Source organism: Aedes aegypti, chromosome 2, assembly GCF_002204515.2.
Source record: "Aedes aegypti strain LVP_AGWG chromosome 2, AaegL5.0 Primary Assembly, whole genome shotgun sequence".
NCBI classification, from domain to species: Eukaryota; Metazoa; Arthropoda; class Insecta; order Diptera; family Culicidae; genus Aedes; species Aedes aegypti.
The window spans coordinates 316,099,904-316,126,780 of NC_035108.1; the positions used below are offsets into that span (position 1 = coordinate 316,099,904).

The window sequence follows — 26,877 nt, forward strand, 5'->3', positions numbered from 1 at the left end:
TTGTCTATGGTAACCTGTAGCTGCAAAAATTGAGACGGGCTGGAATATTTCTGAACACGGCATCAGATTCACCAACGCCAAATTTACAAGAGACACATAATTTGATCCTTGAGACACGCAAAAACGTAATTTTTGTTACGTTGTGTAACCGTTTTGTTTTTTTTTTTCAACATACGCACAAATCTTTCAAAAACGCTACTGAATGAGAATTGTGAAGTATTAGAAAACTGATCGTTAGCTTTACGAAATCATTCGTTGTTTCCTGCTACGAAATGGTATGTAGGCACATTACATACTGTAATTACTTTATTAATCTCAGTGAGTCGTATCTTTTGCGAAATGCACGATCATCATTGGAATTCTAGAATGTCTGTTAGTTTATCATCATTAGGGCTCTAGAATGTCTGTTGATGAATAAACTACAACTAAACATTTCGCCAAATGCATTAAGCCTTTAAAATTTCTCACTGTTCTTACAAATGGTTCGAAAATTGTGGTTATATGTTCGTTCTCAATGAGAAATAAATGATAAACATTCAAAATCATCTAGTTCTAAACAAAGATAACAGACTGAAAGTTCGTGGGGACGCTTAAAATATATTCCCAAATCTGATTTCATCATCTAATTTCGTATCAGTTTGCTCATATTGTTGAAAAATTCGAATTTATGTTAGATATTGTGAAATTTATTCGGGAATTGTCTACATTTAGGCGTTTTACGCGGTATTTCTGTTCCATAAATGTCGAATTGGTAATTGGTAGCAAGCATATCAAAGATTTAAATGCGTTTGCTAAAACAGTGGCGTACGAATATGGTTTTCAAGTAGTAATTCAAAAAAAGTTATAAATAGTCCTATGTTTACCAATGATTAAATTTCGTACAGTTGGCGTCAAAATTACTTTTGAAAAACGTAAAAAACAAGGTTGTTCAAGTTTCTACGTCATTAGTCGATATTTGTTCGATGTTTCAATTCGATATTCGATTATTTGTTTCAAAAACTGTTTTGCAGAACCTCACCAACACCTCAATTTGGATTAATACTGAATACTGAGTTGGAATTGTTCATCTGCAAAATGGTTTTAGAAACCTTAGCATAGCTACTTCATAAATTGTTTGCAAAAGTTTTATGTTTTGCAATAGTTCCGCGATGACAGCTGAGGCATTGTTCACATTATTTCCAATCCATACTCGCGTTTTCAAATTTCGTGGCTAAACTTTTTTTTATCCAAATTTTACTTTTCATCATAAGGCAATCCATAAGACAGTTGCGATTAGCTGTTTTTTATTTGCCATGAGCTTTTGACGTTTCGCTATCGGAATGACCCCTATTAAACATTTGACAGTTCAACTGCCGACTCAATGGACTAATCCACGGTCTTCTTTTATTTTCGACTTTTTTTCCTTTCCGCTTTCCACTGTTTATATAAAATGACATCGGCAAGCCTCGTAGGATAAATTTACGACTCGTGCTGTAAAAATCATCATTCTGCAGCTTGTTCCATAAACTACTATTTTATGTAACCTCAACTTAATATCACAATGACAGTTACGATTGTTTCAGACGACGCACAGAGATACTTAGTTGTGCGGAGCTTCTCTATGTGTAATAAACTTTGCATAAAAGATTTTGTGAAACTTTGTTTAAAAGTGTAATTCACTGTGTTTTACCGCACATAATGTTGAGTAATAGTTTTCAGGAGAACCTAAGAATCTATTTTACTTTTGAATTCCGAAAATAATTCTTTCTCTAATTTCAATTTTAATTTTCAAAGGTTATGTGTCAAAATCTCAAGCGCATACTAATTTAATCTTCTGATTACTAGAAACACTATAAATATGTTCATGGTCATTGTTATGGATAAGTATTTTCATTAGGCCAGGTACATCTATTTAGGATGTTAACTTGTTTCAGTGGCGCAACCAGGGGGCGTTTATTTGGAGGTCACCTCCCAAGCTGAAAAAAATAAAATAAAAAAAGATTACCAAGTATATTTTTGAAACTCATCACTACACATCCTAGAATTACGGAGGAGCTATAGAGTTTGATTCAAACTAACACTGTGAGTTTCAGTGGTTTTACAGCTATATTTTCAAAGACGTGTGTTTTTTAGCAAGGGTCTGTTTAATAAAAGCAAAAATACCTGCAAATTTTTACTTTATCGAAGCTCATAAATAACGAAAATTTTTAGTCTTTGCTGAACAATAAACTGAGAACTTTGTATGAAAAGTATGTCAAAGGTTCAGATGTATCAGGGAATTTTGAATACTTCAGTAGAAGCGCTGTTGTATTTTGTACAACACAAGTGCAAAAACCTCGCTTTGCGTACTCAGCATCGGTGCTATACTTCTGGAGGTGGTCAACGGGAGATGGACATAAGATAAAGCATCCGAAGCATTAACAATGTTTCAGTTAGCTCAGTGATCAGTGAAAGTTTTCAACTATTTATGAGAGTCATTCTCTGAGAAATCATTCGTCATTCAAGTTTTAAAAATCCATTCTATTCGGCAAACAAAAAATTACGGTTGTTGATCATGAATTACATTTTATTATTTTGGGATATTTTAATTATCTAAATGAAAAAAATAAGATGTTAACACATACTTGGCAATGAAGTTCCTCACAGTAAAAGCAAAACTCTTTTTTGACCTACAAACTCGATTCTTCAGATTGTTGATCTCTCAAAATGATCCAATAAGTTTTGCAATTCTGGTTTGCTTCCAACATGCTGCAACAAAAGTAGCAATGATTTCTATTGCAAATTTCTGCGCGAATGATCTTAAACATTCTCATTGAAAATATATTTAAGGAACAACGCAGAAGGACAATTATACGGTATCACGTCAATGTATTGTAATCTTGTTTAATCCATTTTCATTTATGTGTGTTTAAATAGTGAAGTTGAAAAAAAAAATCCTTCTCAAAGGCTTCATCCTTTTATTACGTAACGCTTAAATTATAAATCTTAAACCCCCTCACCCTCCCCTCCTTAATGCTTCTTGTAAAACATTTTTTATATATTTTCTATGTCGTAACGCTTGAGCCTACCACCTCTCGACATCCTCCTCGAGCGTTGCGTAATTTGTGGACGGCGCCAAATAGCATTACCTTCAATTTTACAACCTACCCCCAGGACCTACACGGAGAAAATGAAGTACTCAAAAGTGAGTTCATTCCACTCAATTCGGGGAGTTCGTGCGTTAAGATGGGGTAAAAGTTGTTTTAATTTGCAGCCATGCTAAAAATACCTACTGGCTAAGTTCTTTTCACTCAACCGGTAGATCAAATAACTCAACTTCCAGTACTATGTCACTTACTCAAATTTGAGGTAACGCACAAAGGTTCGGTTTCTGGGTTGTTTTGTTCTTCGCTCTCTGACAACAATAGAAGGAGCGAATGAAATAGGGAGAGAAAAATAACTCAAAAATAAGTTAAAAATCTACGCAAATATGGGTTTTCCGTTTTCTCTGTGTAATCTGGTTGCGCTACTAACTTGTTTCGATGATGTTTAAAAGCTTTATTAAAACTTAACTTGTCATACAAGGCATTAATTGTTTTGATGTTTCAAATGTCACGAAGATAAGCACAACATCCATAACACTGCGGAACACGTTTTTGTCTCCAGCACCAAAATACCGCTATTCACTTAATTAAGCGGTGCTGAATCCATTGCCTTTTTCAGAAATATCATAGCACGTCTAGTTTTTGAGATATTGGCTGTTGAAAATGCAAAAAATGACTATTTCAGCCAACTTGCATGCAAGTTTGCCAGCTTGTAAGGTAATATATTGGCTTATTTTGCCACAGAATTCAAACTTTATGTATATAACAATACTTATCATCAAATTTTGTAATACTTACGATGCGGAAAAGTTATTTTTTGATGGTTTAGACAATTGTTGTATTTTGCCATATAGAAGAAACAAAGAATTTTATATGGAGACTGCAAACATGTTGGAAAAATCGGTTTAATCGAAATGTAATCGCGCAATTTCAATCAAATTATGTCCAAAGTGGAAGTTCAAGTTCTGTTTTGCATGTTTGGTGGATTAGGTTACAAAAAAGTTTGATAAATTGTACTTTAAATTTCATGTAAACATCAATAAAATCAGTGTTTTATACAACTTTGGCGACCTGCAGCTAAAAATTGTGACGTGCTGGAACATTTCTGAGAATGGCACCAGATTTAGAAACCCCAAATCTACTAGAGACACATAATTTGATCCTTGAGACACGCAATAATGTCATTTTTGTTACGCTGTGTAATCAATATCAATAATCCTTTTACGTAATATAGAAGCATGACGTTTTTATCATAATATTTATCTATGACAATTTTTTTTTACTTGGGCTTTCGATAGAGATTTTTAATACAAAAGTCAATAAGGTTCACCGTGTTAATAATCAAGCTTTGGGAATTAGTATCATGAAAACTGTAAACAGCGATCAATTTCACCCGAAATTACGGTAGCTCAGCTCGGAAAGCTCACAAACGATGATGCTGTGCGGATGATGCAAAAGGGATTTTCCTCGTTGCTTTTCCGCATCGATGGCTGCTAGGGATCGAACGAGATGGAACGAGTTGAATGCGACCAAAACGACGACGACGAGGATAACGATGCTTAGAGGAGCATTTTTGGGCCTGGTAGTTGTTGTGTGCAGTGTGGCACAGAAAGGAACCTAAATGGTACGAGTAGCTGTAGCTGTAGTTCACGATAAGACGACGAAGGTCCTTCGGAGAGCTATGCGTGCTGCACGAACCGGAGAAAAGTCCTTGTCGTCGTCGTTGGCATTACGGCGTACATGGACGGATGCAGCGAGCGAGCGAAGGGTAGGGCTGAAAGTGAAAGTGAAATTCGGTCCTTTCCGGTGTGCGGTGGGACTTGGAAGATGGGTTTTTATTGGGATTGACGGCTAAGCGGAAACAGCGGAATGCCTCCATTTGTACCTAGCATTGGGGAATGCGGGACTCGGACGGGGAGCTGCTGGTTATATGCAACCATGTTCCATGTTCGTATATGTATGACATAAAGCTAGCCATCATCAGGCACTGTTGGCACACAAGTTGAAGTGTTGTCCCACTGGGAAAATATAGCTGATGTAGTGTAGTTTGCCGCCGGCAGGTACTGCTGTGCTATCCGGTACCGGAGGATGGTTTGAGGGAGGATGGAAGAATTTAGCTGCAGAAGCAAAGCGGGTAGGTGCAGCTAGTAGCGAAATGCGAAAAATCGATTCCATCGATGATCTGAATGCATTCACAGGAGATTTTTGAAATTTGGAACCCTTTGTGAATGTCGTACAAAGCCAATGAATTGAGTGAGTTAGAAGTCCAAAAGACGTATTACTACAGATTGGTCCGGAGTTGGATAAGCTATCCAAATAATTGTCAGAAAAGCAACGATATGAATTTTAGTGGCTTCAGGGGTATATTTGGTAAGAGGCTCTTAAGAAAAGTTAAGAAGTGTGACGAACAGATCCTCGTGCAACGAATTCAGAAAACACTAATTATAAATTAGGGACTTTAACCAAAAGATCATTCGTCCCTAAAAGTATGTAGGTAAATGTTTTCATAAACTATTCTATCATTTTTACCGTATTTCAGTCTCTTTCATGTTCTTTGAAACATATTATCTTTCCTATAAAAACTTTTGTCTGATCAGAAACGCTAATAAAAGAGCCAAAACAGTTGTCTTTTCCGACGAAAAATTGCAAATTGATTTGCATTTTTTGCAGGTATGATCAGAAATCGAGTCAAATCTTTATACTTTTATATTTTTTGCTGCCATGTTAAGTTAAGTATATTTTGAAAAAAGATCATGATCAATGACTTTTATCACTTTTTTCGAGGGTTGTGCTAACGTAAGAACTTCATGTACACTCACAAAACGCGGGCTTCGTAGCCGTGCGGTTAATGTCACCGAGGCATTTAGCCGCATCGTGCTAAGGAGTGTGGGTTCAATTCCCGCCTCAGGCTGAAAACTTTTCGAGAGGAATGTTTTCCGACTGTGCCACTGGGCGTTGCATGCTAGTCCGTTGTCTAGTGTGGTGCTTCCTTCAAAGGGCAAACAGCCCACTGGAAGCATTAACGTGTAGTGTCTTTTTTAAACACGAGACTAGACATAACATATGTTGTTCTTACAAACGATTATGATTAATCATGATTTTACACCCTAAAGTGAATAGAGGTCATGTCATGAATTGTAGAAAAGTTTTCTAATATCGGTGACAGGTTCCGAGAGGGCTCCAAACGGCCAGCTTTAGGACATCTTGTGCCATTTTTGGCATTTCTAGACTACCATTTTTTATATTTGTGAGCAATGGTCTATAGTGAAATAGTGCAATAGTACGCTATAATGCAGTAGTCCAAAAATTACGACAAAAGATCGGATGGCAAATCGTCGAAAGGACATAAGGTCAGAAGACGAATGGTCGAAGATGAAAACAAGAACCAAAAGTAAAAAAAAATCCTATCAAGAAATTTACTTTCTATCTTTTGGCAATTCGACGTTTTGTTGGTCGACATTTATCCATAAACCAAAAGAAATTCCAAAAGTTTCAAGGAAAGTGCATCTACAGTGTACAAGCTGAATTTTAAAAGAGCATTCCAGTGGCAACATAGAATTCAGATCCCAGTGGCAACATAGAATACAGATGAACGTTTACTGAAATTCCTGATTTTGAAGTTCCTGAGAGAACAGCTTGGCTAATTTTAAGTAAACGTTTCTAGGAAACTGCAGGGAATTACAAAGAATTTGGAATTGAGCTCTGAAAATACTTTTTAATTATTTTCTTATGTAGATTTGAATAGTTCAATTAACAGGAGAATAAATCTGCGAATCTTTGCAAGAACTATAGAACAAAATTAAAGAAAAACTCCTATGCGAGTACTTAAAAGGTTCTCTTGACAAGCCACTAAAAAAACTCGTAAGGTTTCGAAGAAGCTAACGCATATAGCACAATAGACCTTGATTGCTCCAGCCCAAAAAAATCCTACATTCTACAAACACCCCCATATAGGTGCCACTCTCAAAAAATTAAACCATTTGCTTTCCACTCGTCACGAATAATGTCAATTTAATGACTTGCACGCGAAAAACGTTACACCACTGACTGCACTCCTCCCCATGCATGCCGTCGCATACTGACTCGTTCTATAGGGCAGCAGCTCTTCTGGTGTGTGGCGACGCGAAGAATTACATCAAAATTGAAAGTGAAAGTATATATCCCTTCCCAGTTTTCACTTTCGCCGACGCTGACGTAACTGCAGCAAAATGGCCTTAGGGCGCCCGCTTTCGGTTGGGTGGCGAATACTCTCTCACCCATTCCCACCCCCCTGTGCGGCCCTTTGTTCAGAGTTTTCCACTGCTTTTCCACAGCATAGCGCAGCGGAATCGTTCTCTCTGTCTCCTTCCAGGATCTCGCTCGCTCTCTCTCACTCACACAGTGCTTCTCGGGAAAGCATTTTGTCACATTGCTGCGCTGCTGCTGCTGCGGCTGCTTCTGCTGATGCCAGTGCTAGAGTGCTGTTGCTGCCTTTCTGCTGTGCTGTTACATAAAACCAGCCAGGGAAAAATCGATCGGAAAACTCGAACATTGCACATAATCAGCATCGAGCAGCAGAATTTTCCTCATTTTTACGACCGCAGCACTAGCGACATCATCATCGCCAACCAATGCACAACTTCGACTTTGCAATGTTGTGTTGTGGTTGTTGTTGATGTTTCAGGATCATAAAACATGAACCTAAATCGCAACGTTGGTGATGAGGAAAGGGTAGGAGAGAAGAACCGAGCGCATAAAATTTGTACCTTCGCACATTCACGCAGACACGTATAAGGGCTGTGCAGCGGCGAAAATCGATTTTATGTAAATGCGCTTTTGCGTTCCCCTTTTTTCGTGCACCGAAAAGCGGTGAGGTGATTTTTCCTGCAGTCGAATTTTCCTGATGTACGGGTCGCCGGAACAATGAATGAAAGTTGTTTAAAATTGTAATTAGTCGGCTGGATATGGTTCGTTCAGAACAATCAGGTCTTTACGTGGATTCATACTAACAAGATTTCAGACAAGATCTGTTAGTCAGAATGTTTTCATGTAAGACGTATTTTGTTGTTGCAATAACTCCCTTGACATTGGTAGACGAGATCACATCTTATCAATATTACAACAATATAAAATGCAACAACTTCATGAATTAGCTGTCTTTAACAGTGCACCGCAGAGGTTTCCATTTTTTTTTAAAGAATCCGATCGTATCACTAGCTTATAGTTAATAATAGAGAATGTACTTTCCAATCATGCAACTCCTTGATATCTATGAGAGCATCGGTGTATCGCTGACCTCTCGTTAACTAGTTGTCATATCATCATCATCATCATCATCATCATCGCCAATCTTTCGTTGAAAAAATGTAAACAGTAAAAGAGAATATTGGCGTGGCCGGCAATGGAAGCTGTCATGTCTTTTCATATTTAACTCTATTTTGACTTCAACTCTAACTCAGTTTGAGCTCACATGTCTCTTACTTCTCTAATTATCATTTATATAAAATTTCATGATTTTTAACCACCATCTCTAGAATTATCTGTTGGAATAATTGAAGTTTTACAGAACTGTCAGTCTTTTTCGTTTCAACTTTGGAAATTCTAACGCTGCTAGAAAACTAACGAGATTTACTCGGGGTCTTCTGGAACTGTGATGTCTCTATTTCAATTTACAAAAATTCATCCGTAAAGCAGGAGTCAGTCAAATTTTATAGGTACTGATGGTCGTTGAAATTATTTTTGAAATTTTCACAGCATATTTTTATGATAAAATAAAATCTGTCACAAATAATTAGGATTTGTGGAAAACAGGATTCTTTTTAACTTGTGTTCAAAGATTACTGGTGAATTCAGATTATCTACGCTACCCCTTCAATCAAATGTCATAGTTTCGAATTTTATTCTATTTTGTGTTATCTGAGCCGTTTCAATCGGACTTTGAACCTGGCAATACCTTATTTTGATCATCTATTGGTCACATGATTCTAAAACAGTCCAAAATTAGGATTATGATAACTTGTCATTGATGCGCAATTTTCGCATCGAAACTTGTAGTTTATGGAGAAAAGATCGAAAGATCGAAAAACAAACGGTCGAAAGGTCAAAAGGTCGAAACTGGTTTGCTTGGTTGGAACATTTTTCTTCTTTGAAAATAGTTGATCGAACTTTCGTTCCTTTTTTTGCTCTAGGACCTTTTATTTCTTGGATTTTTTGTCTTTCGAATTTTGTCTTTCGACCTAATGACATATTCAAAACCTGTTGCTTGTTTTTATACAAAAATCAGACATTCTAGCTTCACATTAGGGAGTTCAGTGTTTTCCTTGGAAAATGTCTGATCAATATTGTATAACAAAAATTTCAAATGCATCGGAGTGATCGTAAAATTATCTGAAAATTAAAACAAACTTAATGTCATTCGACCAAATCTGTTGAAAATTCTATTCCCTTTCATATCTGGAAACAGGTTGTTAGGCAGAACAGGTTGTTATGCCGAAGGGTCGTTAGGCCGAGATAACATTTGACTATTTAAGGTGGAAAATATAAATTCTTTGGGCCTAATGACCATTTCGGCCTAATGACACATTCGGCTTAACGGAATTCAGCCTAACGATAGTTTCCAGCTTCAGTTGGAAGCTTTTCTAGCTTCTGTTGGAAGCTTTCCCAGCTTCTGCGACAAGTTTTTTCAGCTTCTGCGAGAACTTTTCCAGAATTTTCAGCTTCTGAAAGAAGCTTTCCCAGCTTCTGTGAGAAGCTTGTTCAGCTTATGTGAACAGGTTTACCAGCTCATGAGAGAAGCTTTTCCAGCTTCTATGAGAAGCTTTTCCAGCTTCTATGAGAAGCTTTTCCAGCTCATGTGAGAAACTTTTCCAGCTCCTGTAAAAAACTTTTCCAGCTTCTGTGAAAAACTTTTCCAATTTCTTTGATAAACATTCCAGCTTCTGTGAGAAACTTTTACAGCTGCAGTGAGAAGCTTTTCCAGCTTCTGTGAGAAGCTGTTCCAGCTTCTGTGAGAAGCTTTTCCAGCTTCTGTGAAAACCTTTTCCAGTTTCTGTGAAAAACTTTTCCAATTTTTGTGAAAAAAAAATCCAGCATCTGTGAGAAACTTTTACAGCTTCTATGAGAAGCTTTTCCAGCTTCTGTGAGAAGCTTTGCCAACTTCTGTAAGATGCTTTTTCAGCTTATGGGAGAAGCTTGTCCAACTTTCATGAGAAGCTTGTCCAGCTTCTGTAGAAGCTTTTCAGGCTTCAGTGAGAAGCTATTTCAGTTTCTGCGTGAAGCTTTTCCAGCTTCTGTGAGAAGCTTTTCCTGCTTCTGTGAGAAGCTTTTCCAGCTTCTGTGAGAAGATTTTCCAGCTTCTGTGAGAAGCTTTTCCAGCTTCTGTGAGAAGCTTTTCCAGTTTCTGTGAGAAGCTTTTCCAGCTTCTGTGAGAAGCTTTTCCAGCTTCTATGCGAATCTTTTCCAATTTCTTTGACAAGCTTTTCTGTGAAAAGTTAGCCCCGCTTCTATGAGAAGCTTTTTCAGCTTCTGTGAGAAGATTTTGCAGTTTCTGTGAGAAGCATTCCCAGTTTCTGTGAGAAGATTTCCCAGCTTCTGTGAGAAGCTTTCCCAGCTTCTGTGAGAAGCTTTCCCAGCTTCTGTGAAAAGCTTTCCCAGCTTCTGTGAGAAGCTTGTCTAGCTACTGTGAGAAGCTTGTCTAGCTTCTATGAGATGCTTTTACAATTTATCGGAGGTGTTCCAGCTTCTATGATAAACTGTTTTAGTTTCGGGGAGAAGCTTTTACAGTTTCTGGCCTTTAATATCATAGCTTTTCATTCAATCCAAAATAATAGAAAATATTTGGAAGACCTGTTTATATCTAAATCACTTCTCGAAATCTGACTGGGCTTTCATTGGAGAGGATTCGAATAATATATGCTTCGTTGAGTAGAACTTTGTAGCCATTCTCAAGAGCGGGAACTACTGCTACCTCAACCCAATTCGAACCCATTCAAAGTCATCCTCTTCAATGCTCTCAAGTTCTCGTCAAAAATTCACATGTACCTTTCCCTTCTATCCCCCTTGCGTGATCTCCCTGCCCAGATAATTTCCAAGGAAAACACTCTGAAAATTTTCAACTTTCCCATTGCGAGCAATCCCAGCCGTGAATAATGGATGATGCGTCTCCACCGCATTCTTCCACCCGATTGTGTCCCACCCAAACTGGCCTAGTGAAAATTTAAACTGTCCAATTCCTCCCGGGCGGTGCCGGTCGGTGCCTTCCGATTGTTGTTTTCGTTTCGATCCTTACGTCCCTTCCCGTTCCTCTTCCCAGGAACAAACTAACTTCCAGCTAGGTAAAGTGGTGACACGCATCCAATAAACAACGGATCAACACTTCCATCTACACAAATCCATGTACCGTCAAAAGGGGAAAAATTGATCAATGTTTTTAAGGCAAAGTAGGCCGTCATTGAAATTTGTACGCGTCGTTGATGATTGTTGCAAATTCATCTCACGATTTCGAATCAAAGAAAATCAGTTGGTTTTGCACTGACACAGCTGAAAAAGTATCAGCATACTTTATGCATGTTAGCGCGTATAGTAATACTTTTTCAAGTCAATATAAACTATCAAGACTGAGTTTTATCACTTTGAAAAGCAAGCTGAAAAGTCATCATTGTTGCCAAAACGAATGACGGGCTACTTAGCCTTAAACTTTCTGTTATATAATTCATCAGATTCCAGATAGGGGAAGTGGTGGTAAAATGAACAGGGGTGGTAAAATGAACACCTTGCCTTTCATCGAGAAAAACAAATCTCGATAAATTTTTATCACGAGTTGATACGTAGGTCAATTGAAGTGAAAAAATCAACGAAAACTACGATTTAAGAAAACCACGTTTGAAAATAAGAACTGGCGTAACTTTTAGCTTGGATGACTTGAGGATTTTCAGTGAGATGAATATCGTTATGATATGAGGTCAAATCTGATACCTTTAGAATTCTCTTTGAATGGGTTACAATCATTAATAAATATATTTTCGGTAAGGCAATAATATTTTTCAGACATATTTGTTTTGCTCACGTTTTTTGCATGATGTTCATTTTACCACCAACAGCTGTTCATTTTACCCACATAGTGCAGGTAAAATGAACATTTACATCGTTTTTTGCTAGCGACAAAAATATGTGAAAATTCAGCTATTCTAGTCTGAATTTGTGTTGCTACTATAGATAGCATCCCTATTTTTGATGTTGTGGGATAAAACTATTCAAATTCCTCGTTTTTCAATCAGAAACAAGATGATTTCCTTAAGGTGTTGATTTTACCACCCCTTCCCCTACTTTTGAACTAATTCCAAAAAAATCCGTACTTCGCCTATCTTTGTCGGCCTACGTTATAGATTGTCGATAAACAATAATAATAAAATAACAATCAAAAATTGAAACTGAGGCGAAACCTGTTTAAGATAACTTATCCACCAAATTGGATTTTCAAAAAAACAAAATGTGTTAAAACTTTCAAAATTAGAAAAATTGCACTATATAATTGAAATAAACTTTGAATATCCGTAGAATACGCCTAAAAGTAGGCAGTTTTCTAAGTGTTTTTTTTTTCTGGAATAAACTGGTTTTATGTTGTGCAAACTAACCTTTTTGAAAAACAAAAACAACTTTGAAACATTAAATACCTGTGATGCGAACAAAATGTTTAGCATCCTGGAGAGAAATTGTTATTCAGGTCCAAAACTGGTCATATTCGTCACAGTGATCAATTTACCCCGGATTACGGTACCAACTTACAAACCGCTCGGAGTGTTTCGTTTTGTAGAAGCCAGTTGGCGATCGACTTTTGCCTTTTCGGGTTCAAGGTAGGGCCTAATTTGAATAAATTAGTCACGAAAAATCAATACATTCAACGATTATCACGCATCGCAGGGGAATCGTCAACCAAATGTTAGCAGGAGAAATGCAGTCCTCATGATGATGGAATGAGTATATTAAACAATTTTATTGGAACTTTTATATTGGGAAAGGATAAGATTGACTTGCATCGATATTTTTTCATATTTCTTACGAGATGGTTCTAAGCAAAATCAGCATACCTGAAATGAAAACAAAAGAAACATTGATTAATTAACGCTCAACAATATACACCATAATTTTATAAATATCCAAATTTGCATCCGCAGAAAGCGAAAGTGAAATTGGCACCCTGAAGATCAAATCTAGGTTAAATTTATAAATAATCCCGAACCTCATTTCAGAAGCGCAGACATTTCATGCATTTCCTCCCGCTTTGAATCGTGCGCATTTACGTAAGTGACGAAAAGCGCGAGCAACAAATTAAGCCCCGAAGAACCAGAAATGCATTCATATCTCTTTCTGTCAGCGAACAAAATGCGCCATCGCCGGCAAACACCATTAAACTTGACCGTGAAATTCGCGAATATTTGCGTCGCTTCAGCCCCTTCCGGGGCCCGGTTGCATTCTTGCGTAATCTACCCACTCCCGAATACAGAAAAACATGAGCAATAAAAAATGAACAAAAAAAACGGAGTGTGGATGGCGCAATTTATCAGCAAACGCTAACGAGTGCAAACGGGATGCATTATGGCGCATACGGCATGACGGCATACGGCTCGACTTCGACTGCGCAGAACGATTCGGATGGATCACCTAGCAGGGTCGATTACTTGTTTTAAGTATCAAATTGAAAACTTTTTCTTTGTAGAAAGTTGGACAAAGGTTTAGAAGCATAAATCATTTCGTTTCAGAGGAATGCTCTCAAAAAATTGTTCTTAGAAACTTTGAAATCCTCTCTTTGAAAGTTTGGAATGCTCCTTCTCAGAAACTTGGAAAGCTTCTTCTCATAAGCTTGGAAAACTTTTCAGAAACTTGTAAAGCTTCATCTCAGAAGCTTTGATTTTTTTTTATTTCAGGGATATTTCTAAAGAATTTTAAAGAAATAGTTGGGAAGGCTATCCCAAAGTGATCTCTGATAAAACTTCTGTAGAAATTCCAGATGAACTTTCACAAGGATCGCTGAAACTACTTCTAACTATTGAGAAAGTCTTGGAGGGTTATCTTGGCAAGGCAAAATATGTCACAATAGGTCTAAATATTTAAAACTACTATTAAAAAAAAACGAGTTCCTGAATAATATTCTGCAGCATTTTCAGAAGTAATTTGTTCAAAAACACAGATTCCTTTGAATTTTGTAAAGAAATGATAGGAGAAATAATTGCTGGTGTGAAACTTTGAAAGAACTCTTGAATAATCCATGGTGATTTCGCTAGAGAAATAACTCAAGAAATGTTGGAAGAACTACTATAATTTCTAAAGGAACTTCATGGTCATGGTTTAAGAAATTCCTGTAAGGGCTTTCAGTAGATTTCCTAAAATAATGTCTAGAGGAATTTTGGAAGTAATTCCTGGAAGACTGTGGATGAATTCTTGGAAGAAACCATTTGAAAATGGGTGGCAGCATGCTCGGGTTTAAAAAGGGGTGAAGGGGGTTAGGGGCAAAAAGTCTAGCCCCCCCGATTAGAGGAACTTTCGACATCCAATACATAAAATACACTACCATACCTCATAAGTGCAAAAGTCAGTATTTTAAAACAGTTCTAACCAAAAAAAAACAGCTAATAGGACTGTACCTGCATGATGCATAGTGATTATTGATTCAACTATCAGAATTTTAAAATTCCATATGTAGATCTACCAAAGCTTTGAAGCGTCAGCGAAAGTCTGTTGTAATTTGAAACTAATATTTTTAAGTACTTTCCCTTCATATATGCCGTATTCGCTAAGGCTTCTTTGCACGTAAGGATAACATAGGTTTTCAATTGTTTTTTTTTTTTTTCCTAAGAAATTCGGTACAAAGAAACAAGTTGAAAACCATACTCAAAAGTGTTTGGGTTCGATTCCCGGCAGACGTAGAAAGCAATACCAATAGAGGAAAAATCGAGTGATTTGATGCTTCGCTGCTGGCCTTTTAGAATTCAAAGTCTCAGTGAATTCTAATTTGTATATTAGCTATTTGCTATTAGTATCAAAACTAGGAGCAGCTTACTTAATACGGTTGTGTAGATTTGTCTTAAACAGCCACGACCCAGACAACCAAAATGTACGTATAATCAAATCACCTTTTGCGTTGTGCGATGCATATATGTGCAAAGTTTCACGTATAAGATGTCGCGAAAAGGCCTTATATGTACAAAAGTGGAGGTGATATAAGTGCATATTTTATATGATGAAAAATAACATGCAATGCGACTGTGTAGATTTTCTTGCGAATTAGTATGTACTCTTATGCGACTTAATTTATGATAACAAATTTTATTTGACTGCTGCTACGGATTGATCCGGCTTACTTAGTACAAGTATACGGGACGAAATGGAATGTACATAAGGGGCGGTCCATTAATTACGTAAGACAAATTTCGGGGATTTTCAACCCCTCCTCCCCCCATGGTAAGATTTTTTGTATGAAAATTTAAAATAAATTGTATGGCGCGTAAGAATTCTCAGACCCCCCCTCCCCCCATAAACCCTTACGTAATTAATGGACGGCCCCTAAGAACTCATAAAATAGCGTTTTATGCGAGGAAACTCATCGATCAGACGATTTCATCCACCATGTAGTGCGGGAGTGATGCAGTTTATACAAATAAGCGACTTTGCTCGTAAACTGCTTTGCAACTTCTAGTTGTCTGGGGAATTTGAGTCTTAAACACATTTCTTTTAGGATAACCTGTAATCCAGAAAAATATTCCGATGAGATCATAAGTCGCATCTAGAAAGCTATACACTATCATATAGATTTTTTTATCTACAATTTGTGGTAAGGCAAACTAATTGATTAGAATTTTGTCAATTAAGTAACAATACGATACAATATCTTATGCAGGTTGCGCCGTTTGCCGATGTACTAACCGAGAACTTATTCCAGACTTTGAACCTCGTAAAAAGCGGTAAAGATATATGAATTGAATTTATATTGAAAAGAATAGTTAATAAGACTTGAAGGTTATTTTTAGGATATCCATCCATTCTTTTCGCCGAGGGTGTAGAAACAACAATTTTTGTTCAGAATTAAAGCATCAAACGTATGTTGAATTCAAGATTATAATGCTACTTCTCTAATGAATTGCATTACATATAGGAAATTTTGAATATACCATAGCCGTTATTTAAACACATGGAAATCGTCTTTATTCTGACTTGGCCGCTCGCCAACACCGGTCGTTTCAGGATCCTTTGGAGATTTTTTTGAAATTTTCTTCTTCTTCATCTTCAACTGTAGGAGTACTTATTGAACACTGAGCTGAGAAGCAAGTTCTGTCCCAGTGAGCAGTGTTGATAGACTCACACTCAAAATCTCAATCAATACGCTCTCCCGTGAGAGCAAACTCAAAAGAGATCTGCTTCGCAAATCTCACGCTTGAGATTTTGATGCAACATCAACTCAATCAACTCAAACCGTAAAACATGATTCAGTTGCAAAACCCGGCAAAAACTCGTGAAACCCGAATGTTGTTGTTTACGTTGGAAAGGATTACTATAATTTTACCAGACTAACAAGAAATTATTGCCATGTGTAAGTAAACTGTGGAAATACGAGACAATGAGTCAAAAAGGTGAGCCAACTCATCCATGATTTTTTGACTGCTGAGTTGCATGATTGACAACTAACGCATGAAAAATCTCAAGCGTGACTTGTGAGAAATTGAATTTTTCACAACACTGCCAGTGAGGCCAATGACAGAAAGAATAAGAAGTTTGTACTGATTGATTTATATTGAAGTTCTTCATTGTCAATCATTTGGAAATACTTTTATTGCATTTATTTGCAAGTTATTCTAAGAATCCCATCAAAAATTCTTGCAAGAATTCTTTTGTTAATTAGCATTAGCATTAAGCATTTCGCACAAATTCGTATTTGGTACAGTCCTAGACCATTGTATGAGGGTTGCTTACTTCCCATCCGATACCAAAGTCAGAAATTTGTGACTAACCTCTAACTCTTATAGACAAGATTGACGCATCCTCCAATAATCAAGAGCTGTCCCGGCCCCGTTCTTGCGGAAGCTGGGGAATGCTTGATGGAACACTATTGGACAAAATATTTGCAACTTTTTCGATTTTCCATACAAAATGATTAACTTTGGTAAGCTATATCTCGGATATTTATGGACCGATTTGAATGAAATTTTGGCAGAACATCAGACATAACTTGAACATATATTTTTGAGTGATTTTTCCATTCACAAGTTCAAGAGCAGTAACGGTTTGACTAAAGTGAACTTTTTGATGATTTTTTATAAAAGACATTACTAAACATATTGAAGGAATAGCTTCATGGTGTCTTTAGCAAAGTTGTAGATTTTAACGAGATGAACAAGTTTGCTGAAGATAGTTTTTGTGTAGAGAGAGATAAATAGGTTTGAATTTTTTGTCGAAAATTACACCTTAGTTAAACCGTTATTACTTATAAACTCGTGATTGGAAAAACTATATGATAAACGCAAACCACAGAAGATAAAAAAAACGAGTCGCGCGAAACGAATTCAATTGCTGGAGCCATCACAGAGCACTTGCAAGCGAAACGCAAGCAAATCATTTTCCGAAAAAAAAATACTTTTATCACTTTGAAAAATATGTTTCCACAGAACATGTGCACGTGGCATAGCACCATTCGTCAAATCTAATTTTCACAAGCCGAACTGAAAAAAAAAACTCGGAGCGAGGTAAACTTGACACAAACTTCAAAAAGCAGCCGCCCGCACGCATGGCATGCTGCGATCTGCAAGAATTCTTTTGTAAATCTGTACAAAACACTCCCTGTTATTACTTTTACGGCTTGATTAAGTATGATTCTTCAGAATCCCCCAACAAGGTCAGGAAATATAATTCATTGAGTAGACTATCAAACCTTAGAACTTAGAAAATTAAACCCTAGCAAGAAATTGCAGTTTACCGTCGAAGGAATTCCATTCCTTCAGCCCATGCACCATAAGAATCGTAATGCATCGCCTTCCCGCGCGTTTGGGATGCGCCACACATCCCCCAGTTCGCATCGCTTCTTCGTCCTACTAGTCACCCAAACTGCAAGCGGGCGGCGCAGCGCAGCCACTCGTCTGTCAGTCAACAAGGGTTGCGCTGCTGCTTCGATCGGTCGGGTCTGCACACAAAAAGCGAGCTTGCGCGATGGTGCAGCAAAGTCGCGAGTCCATCCCCTTTGGAGCTCTGCGCTCCTGTTCGCGGTCGCATTTGCAAGAATTTCCGATGCGCTTTTCGGTGCCGGGGATCTTCCTCTCTTTGACTATGGGGCAGCGAGTTGCATTCACGAGTACGACCGACTTTCGGAAGGAGCGCGCGCGATTTTGCTGTTGCGTCGACTCGACACACGGGTGTGTGATATATGTGTCAGTAGGTAGTTTTTGCTGCGATGCGATTTTTTTTCTGTCGGTCAGGAGATTATATTGGGGTTTGCTTTTTGGGTGGCAAGACAGGTTTTGTTGTTTATGAATGCATCTAAATTTTTTTAGCTAATTTGTGATTGGGTTAGCATTTCCGGTTGCGCATTTTTTGAAGATTTCACAATAAGTGAGACTAAGACTAAGGGAATTAACCATAAAGGCGGTGGTTTTGTGGAATTAAGATTTATTGAAAGATTCTTGAACATCTGGAATCCATTTATTGAGACCACATTGCAATAATGGCTCCAGATCTCAAGGTGGATTGCTCAAAATATTTCATTGAATCTTACTGGAATACGAATAATCATCAATCACCACTGACCTGTTCGGGCTGGTATAATTAAAGAATGCACAAGGCCATCCGCCCGGACTGATAATGAAGCAAGGCGCCGCTTTTCGGGACGATGACGACCAGACGTTCAGACATTGATAAATGCACTTGCTGTTATTGGTTGCAGTGTGAAACCGCGGCTGTTACTTTGTTGCACGACCGGGCCACCGGAAAGGCGTAAGATAACTGTTCGAGTGCGGTGGAATCACGCGCAGCCTGTTGCCAAAAATACCCCCGGATAGAATGAATAGGTACTAGGTAGCGGCAGGACGGAAGGCGGTGAACAGTGGCGCTTAAACTGAGAATCACAAACTTTATTTCAAAATTATAATAACGATTTTCTGTTGTATTTCTCACAAATTCAAATAAATATGTTGTGTTTACATAAAATCTCAATTAGAAACAATAAATTAAACAACTAAAGAAGAATTACTAAGATTGGCTATGGTATAACGAAACATTTATCCATAATTTTCTTCTCTTCGGCAAAAAGGCAGTATGATGCATGGAATATATGATTTTCTTTTCGGACAAAAATGGGCAATATGATGTATGGAATATATGAAAAAAATGGATAATTTTCTTCCTAGAAGCTAGAAACTCATTTTTATGAACCACTTCACAGTAACCTGTCAGAACATTGAAAATTTTCAAAAAGTTTGGTAATATTTTTTGTTACTATTTAACATGTGCAATTTTTAACCTTTATGGGTGAATCCCTAGGAGCGAGTGATTCATTTTCCGAACTACTTCACAGTCAACGGACAGAGCCTTGAAAAATTTTACACAGTTTGGCACAAGATTTTTTGATACCTTTTTTGTTACAATTCAATACATAACTTGTCGAAAACTGTAGGGCTATAATCAAATTGAGGATTTGGAACGTACTTTTAAAATAAGCCTGTTGAGATTAAATTAATTCGAATTTCATTGAGATACCGCAATTTCGGGTGAAATTGATCACTTTTCACGGTTTTACTTGTCTGATTTCTATAATGTTGACAATGCCAAACAACTGAATGCAGGAAAACAAGTATGAAGGTGAGCCTCATTGACTCAAGTACCGATATTTTCTAACAAATGTTATTTTAGTGCTAAAAAATATGTCTAAAATAAAAAATCTGGAGATCTCATTTCGGGATGAAATTGATCACTTATCAATGCCATTATTGTTAGTTTTCAAAACAACTTTACATAATAAATTTAAGCTCCCTGAATCCGAATATGCTTGCCAAATTCTTAACAAAACAATATTTATAGAAATAATGAATGTTTAAATTTCAAGAATAACCAAGAAAACGCCTAAATGTATGCAATTTCTTAAGGAATTTCCTGATATATAACAGAAATCCAATTATTTCAACCAAATCAACGAATTGGTACGAGTTTTGGTTATGAAATCTAGTTTGGGGATATATCTTAAATATCCTTACAAACTTTCAGGATTATACCACGTCCAAATCCTTGTCTAGAACTAGAAGTTTATTGATGTTTGTCAACACTGCATTGTACAAGATTTTGAAATTTTACGTTATTTTCATAGAAATAAACATTTTTGAACGCAAAAATCTTCACAACACACAATTTGGACATACTTACGACAAACAACGTTCATTCACTACAGGTTACATTGATATTTGTGCTCCATTAGGGAGAAATAAAATCGAGTGACACAGTGATCAATTTCACACTACTGATCAATTTCACCCGAATTTACGGTACCGTAATTTCAAGATAGTAATATATAGTGTAGGGTAGGTGTACCAGTTATGGCCATAGTGGTTCCCTATTTGGCCATACGGGATAACTTGAATGTCTCCAAAGATTGGAAGATTTTGTGTGTTCTAGCAGTAAGATATAGGATATATCTTGATGGTAAAACATTCGAAAAGATTAAAAATGGAAAGGTTATCAAAACTTCACATATGGCCAAATAGGGAACCACTATGGCCATAACTGGAACACTTTCCCTAGTTAGTAAAATAAAAACAATCAAACTTTGCTTTAATTTTTGGCTTTTTCGTCCGACCATGCACCACTGTGCTCCACATGCATCCACCCAGCCGAGCCGAATTCAGGCGGCGGCAGCGCAATTGCACGTTGAAATTTCAGCGAAACGCATGTGCTGCTGACCTTGGCCGGTTTTTTTTTCGGGTGGATGTGTGTTATTTTTTTTTCGTTCGCGATATAGCATCATATCATCAAATGACAAACCCAGAGAGGAGCTGTTTGCGAGCAGACGACGACCGCGACAACGATTTATGAATGCACATTTAAGTATACGTGTGAATGCAAATGGTTCGCTTATTTGTGCGATTTTTTTTCTCTTAGGGATGAGTTTCAAATGACGATGCAGTTGAATTCCATCTTTTTTTTTTTGGTTATTTGGGTAATGAATGTGCAGTATTGACGTGGGTGCTGCAGGTTTGGCGGTGCCATTTATGGACGCGGGGTTGTGCAATTGGGAGTGATGCAATGTTTGTAGAGCTGCAGCAAGATGGGTTGTTAGGACAAATTGATAGTGACAAAGTGACTTTCAGTGAAGTGAACGATGTGTCCTCTCATCTTCTTAACAGGAGGTTTTTTTTCTTCTGAATGAAGACGATTTGAAGTCATTCTTGACTGAATCTGAAGTTGAATTAGATACTATTCACAGTAATGCCATTTGCATGTTGAAACTGAGATGAACTCTTTTCTGAAGTAATGCTGTGTACAAATCGTCCTTTTAATAGTACAACTTGGGCCCAAGTAAAAATGGAGCAAATGTCAAAAGAGAAAAAGCAGTTTCCCCCGTTAAAATCGACAAGTCGAAAAAAAACATACAGTTGTTTTGTTTGCAAAATAAAAAGGTTGTGTGTTTTTATTTTTCCCGATTTGTTGATTTCAAGGGCGAAAACTGCTATTTCATTTTTGACATTTGCTTCATTTTTACTTGCGCAATAACCCAAAATTTAAAGTTTTGGGATACACAGTATTGAAAATTTGACTGTTTCTCAAGGCGGTATACCGTGGCCTTGAATATGTTACAACACAAATTAATTTGCTTCGACATATTAAATTTTTCAAAATCAGCATTCCGAATTATCTAGTTGTAGCATTGGGGGGACGAAATGATCCTCTTCGTAAAATTGTGGCTGATCAGTGCCATGCGTCTCCATAGCCGAAATTATAAGGGAACACATGGTGATTGCTGTCAGGGATCATTCGAAAATTACGTCCATCATTTGGGAGAGGGAGGATCTAGGGGAGTGGGGCAGTGTTGATAGGCTAACACTCAAATCTTCATCAATGATCTCTCCGTGAGAGCAAACTCATAAAGGATCTGTTTCGTCAATCTCATACTTACGATTTTCATGCAAAATCACTCAATCACACTCAAGTCGCCAAAAATGATTCAGTCAAACCTGGCAAAAACTCGTAAAAAACGTTAAAACTTTGTTATGTACGCTAGGAAGGGTTCCTAAAACTCTACTAAACTAACAAGAAATCATTGCTCTATGCGAGAAAACTGCAGATATACGAGACAATGAGGCACAGATAGCGTTCGGTGATTTTGAATAAATTTTCCGAAAATCGATGTTTTCATTCCGATTAATCGATTTTTTGAAACGAGGTTTGGGGCATCTGTAATGGGGTAAACCGATTTTCTTTATTCAATTTATTTTGTCGAACTTGTTGAATCCTAATGAGCGGAAAAGAAACCAAATTTTGAACTTGAGCCTTAAAGTAGTAAGTGTATTCCATTGAATTTAAAAAAATGATTTAATTTTAGGATGTTAAAACCGAATACATATGCAAAAGTCTTATTACAAACTTCATAAATTTTAATTTGAAATCGATTCGAATCGATTCGAAAACATCGATCCAAATCATTCGATTAACTCTATGAATCGATTTGTCAGTTCAAATGTGAATCGATTAAGTGACCTAGATGTTATAGACGAATTTGTCCAACGCTAGTCACAGATGATCCAACTCATTGATGTTTTTTTTTACTTCTGAGTTGCGTGATTAACAACTCATGCATGGTAAATCTCAAGCGTGAATTATGAGAACTTGAGTTCATCGCAATACTGGAAGTGTGACAGTGCATTTATGAGCAACTGGAAAATAGAGGAGGGACCAGAGGGTTTACAAACCCCCCACAGGCGATAAAAGTACTTTTGTGACCTCCCTCCCAAAGCTTGTAGCAAAAATTCTTAGTAAAACATATTTTGGCATCGTTTGGCAAATTGAATCTATCTAGGAATGATTCAATAAGTATGGCCATTACCCCATCGGTACTAGGCCATGTTCTCCTACTCATGAAAAATCAGTAAAAATTTCGCTGGAAGCGTCTCATTAGGTATTTGGCAAGCATTTAGCCTAAAACCCTTGGAGAATTTTATTCAGAATCCACATGGATTCTGTCCAAATCTGTTTAGATTCTCTTTATGAATCTTACACGGAACCGCGTTTTGAGATGAAACGGTGGCCGACTGCCTCCTTCTTATTGTTCACATTGTATACTCAAACACGGAGAAATCAGTCCAATATACGATCAGTCAACATAACTAGAGTCCCAGACAACCAAAATGTACGTATAACGAAATCACCTGGAGGCTTTGTATGTGCAAAATTTCACTTATAAGATTTCGCGAAAAGGCCTTCTACGTACAAAAGTGGAGGCGATATGCGTGCATATATTATGTTATGGATAATAATATACAATGCGAGTAAATAAATATTCTTCCGAACTAACCTGTGATCTTGTGCGACTTAACTTATGATAACAAAAGTTGATTTGACAGCTGCTACGTATTGATGCGACTTACTTTGTACGAGTATACGGGACGAAACAAAATGTACAAATGAACTCAGAAAGAACTGTTTTATGCGAGAAACTCATTAATCTGACGAGTTTATCCACGGTGTTTTGCGGGTTTGGTGTAATTCGTATGAATAAACGAGTTGTAACGTAAACTTTCATGTGATTTCTGGTTGTCTGGGGTATCTGTCAAAGGCGGTTCTAATCGTGCAAATCCAATGAGAGTCAGAAAGTTGTTACACAAAATCGACGATGGATGTGTGTTAGTGTAAAGCGATACAAAAGTGACGTTATCTCTCAGTCTCTTATGGCGACACATAGGGTGACACGCAAACTACAACATTGTTAGAATCACCTCTATATTATTGATGATCATTGCACATTAGACTGATGCAAATTTTGAAGTTTTTGCTCCCCTATGCTTAAACGTTTCAATTATGCAGAAAATGACCCTCCCAAAATTTGAAGTGATTCGGAAGAAATTTGGTTGTGCACACGCCATTTGAAGTTTATATGGAAATTACTTTGGAAAAGGCAAACCTTTTGTGTTCAGTCCTCTAACTGCTCGTCATAATAATCTATGGAAAAGTGAACACATTCATCTCATGTGAAAACTTCCCAGCTACAACTTTGCCGAAGACCACATTTTTATGGGACGTAAGGATAATTTGTTATTAGTTATAACAAAGTCTAAATCATGCTAAGATGATCATTCAATTACTTTCAGAGCAACACTCCTGTTTTGCTGCAGAACATAGTAGCCTGGATAACTTTGATCTATTCTTCCCACCAGGAGCACCACTGTTGCCTGCCGAACAGTTGGTGAAGCATGCTACATGCAAACCAACTCTATGATGATGAATAACAATTTATTCTGACGTCCAATCAAAAAGTGGTCTTCGGATAAGTTGTAGCTGGAAGGTTTTCACATTAGAAGAATTTGTTTACTTTTCTTTAAAATTTTATGATGAAGTGATAGAGGGCTAAACACAAAAGATTGGCGTTTGCCATAGTTATCTCTATATAAACTTCAAATGACGTGTGCACAGTCAAATTTCTTCCAAATCATTTCAAATTTTGGGAGGATGCTATTTACCATAATTAAAATCGTTTAAGCATAGGGGAGCTAAAGTTTCAAAATTTGCATCACTCTATTGCACATGTTGTTGAGGAACAAAATCCATAATGCTCTTCGCGCTTCTCTACACGGAGAAAATAAAAAAAAGCTCATATTTGAGTATTTTTAAACTTATTTTTGAGTTATTTTTCTCTCCCTATTTCATTCGCTCTCTCTATTGTTGTCAGAGAGCGAAGAGCAAAATAAACCTAAAATAAAACCTTAGTGCGTTAAATCAAAAATGTGATCTGCCGGTTGAGTGAAAACAACTCAGCAATCATGCATGTTCTCGCACTTATGCAAATGGAAACAACTTCCACTCCATTTACTAAAAATTAGATTAACACACGAACTCCTCGAATTGGTGGAATGAACTCACTTTTGAGAAGATTACTGTGGATCTTTTCCAAAACATGTCAAAAATATCGAAGAAAAACTCTCAAGAAAGCCCTCACAAGGAAAACTTAAGGCCAACGAAATATTTCTCGCGTTTAGTGTCGTATAGGCGTATCTGTAGTAATCGGTTTCTCTTCGTATATTTCTCTGAAGATAAGTACATGAAGTTATTTTGATTTTCGTTGCATTTCACGATGCAGTTACCCAGTAAAGAAATTAACTAAAGAGGAAATCGATGAGGAGTAATTGATCGCTGCAGTTACGCCCTTATGACACCGAGCGCGAGATTTGATAGAATTTCCTCTAAACTTCTTCGTTAACTGATTCAATTCTTCTGGTGGAATTAAAAATGGAACTATTGCAAAAGAGGAAAGGAGATCTGGAGATTTTTTGATTGTGATTCTTATACAATTCTGGATCAAATCAAATTTGGTAGATGAATATGTCACGAATTTTTTTTAAACATGCTTTATAAATCCTACATGTTTCACAGACGAAATTCTACACGTTCCACTCTAAGCCAACTTGATTTTTCACTCTTGGTAAGCGTTCTATTTCAGTATTTACAAAATGACGTAAGTAAGATTTTCAACTTTTGCAACCTAACAATTACATTCTTTACTCCGTTAAATGGAGAGAAAAAGTGACTTGACCACGAATCTAAACAAAACATTACTTGAAGCGATTTTTCATTGGTACAAAAATGTCGTAAGTAATTGAACAATACCATGTATCATTTTGTCATCAATTTTTTGTGGGGAGTATAATAATAACTAATTTTTGAAATTTAGGCGATGTATATGGATAAATATGTTTGGAAAGGTATTTATTTTGAAACACTTTTAGAAGATAGATTTTGATTCTTTCTAAATAATTTTCTCAAAACCGTTTTAAAGCTACTTACGTCGATTCGAAAAAGTAATCAAGATTTGTTAGGTCGTAAGCATAACTTTTCGGGTGAAGTAAGGCTTTCTGAGACAAATGCTGTCCAATTTAAACTTGATAATAAATTGATATATTCCGTTAAAACACATTTCCCCGAAAACCAGTTCCCCGAAAGCAATTTCCTCGAATGACGTTTTCCCGAATATTCCATTTCCTCGAAAAATCATGATCTACTCTTATAAGAAAAAAGAGATTCCGCTTGTGAATGCATGGGAAACATTTCACACGGATGGTCGTTTGGCCGAATTTTACATTGTTTGAAGAAACGCTATATTTTTGAGTTATACTGTGCCAATAATTAAAGCACAAAGTCAACGTCCTTATGACATATGTCATTATGCTAAACGTATTGATATCATCATACAGTCAACTCTCCCTAACTCGATATTAAAGGGACCGTCGAGTTAGGGAGGTATCGAATTGCAAAACACAAAATCAGTGCAACTGTGATCCAAGAGACTATCGAGTTAGCCATGAAAATCAACTTTTACTATGGTTCTCTTACTCGATATCGAGATACGGAATATCTAGTAAGGGTGAGTTAACTGTATATAGAGTGACACGAAGGGATAGCTGAAGTAAAGTAAAGCAACTGGAATGAATAACAGCTAATAATCTAAGTTATAGAATATCAACCGTAAGAGTAAATGTTCGGAAATATATGTCCTATCTACAAAAAAGTAACGTTGAATGTGAGGGGTGAACAAAACGCCATTTCGTGCCTGTTAGTGTTTTTCGAAATTGAGCTCAGTATAGACGCATTTCGTTTCAACTCG

At 37.0% G+C, this 26,877-nt stretch overlaps 1 protein-coding gene across 6 annotated transcripts in view; it reads right to left on the minus strand.

Moving 5' to 3' along the window:
* LOC5578717 (zinc finger protein chinmo) overlaps positions 1 to 26,877 on the minus strand; it is a 268,018-nt gene that overhangs the window by 160,990 nt on the left and 80,151 nt on the right. Inside the window, exon 1 of one of the 6 annotated variants that reach the window (XM_021845741.1) lies at positions 18,828 to 19,009. The exons of the other annotated variants lie outside the window; for them this stretch is intronic. The gene's annotated coding sequence lies outside the window, so the exon portion shown is untranslated. Of the gene's footprint in view, positions 1 to 18,827; positions 19,010 to 26,877 lie in introns of those variants that run through there. 6 annotated transcript variants of the gene reach the window in all.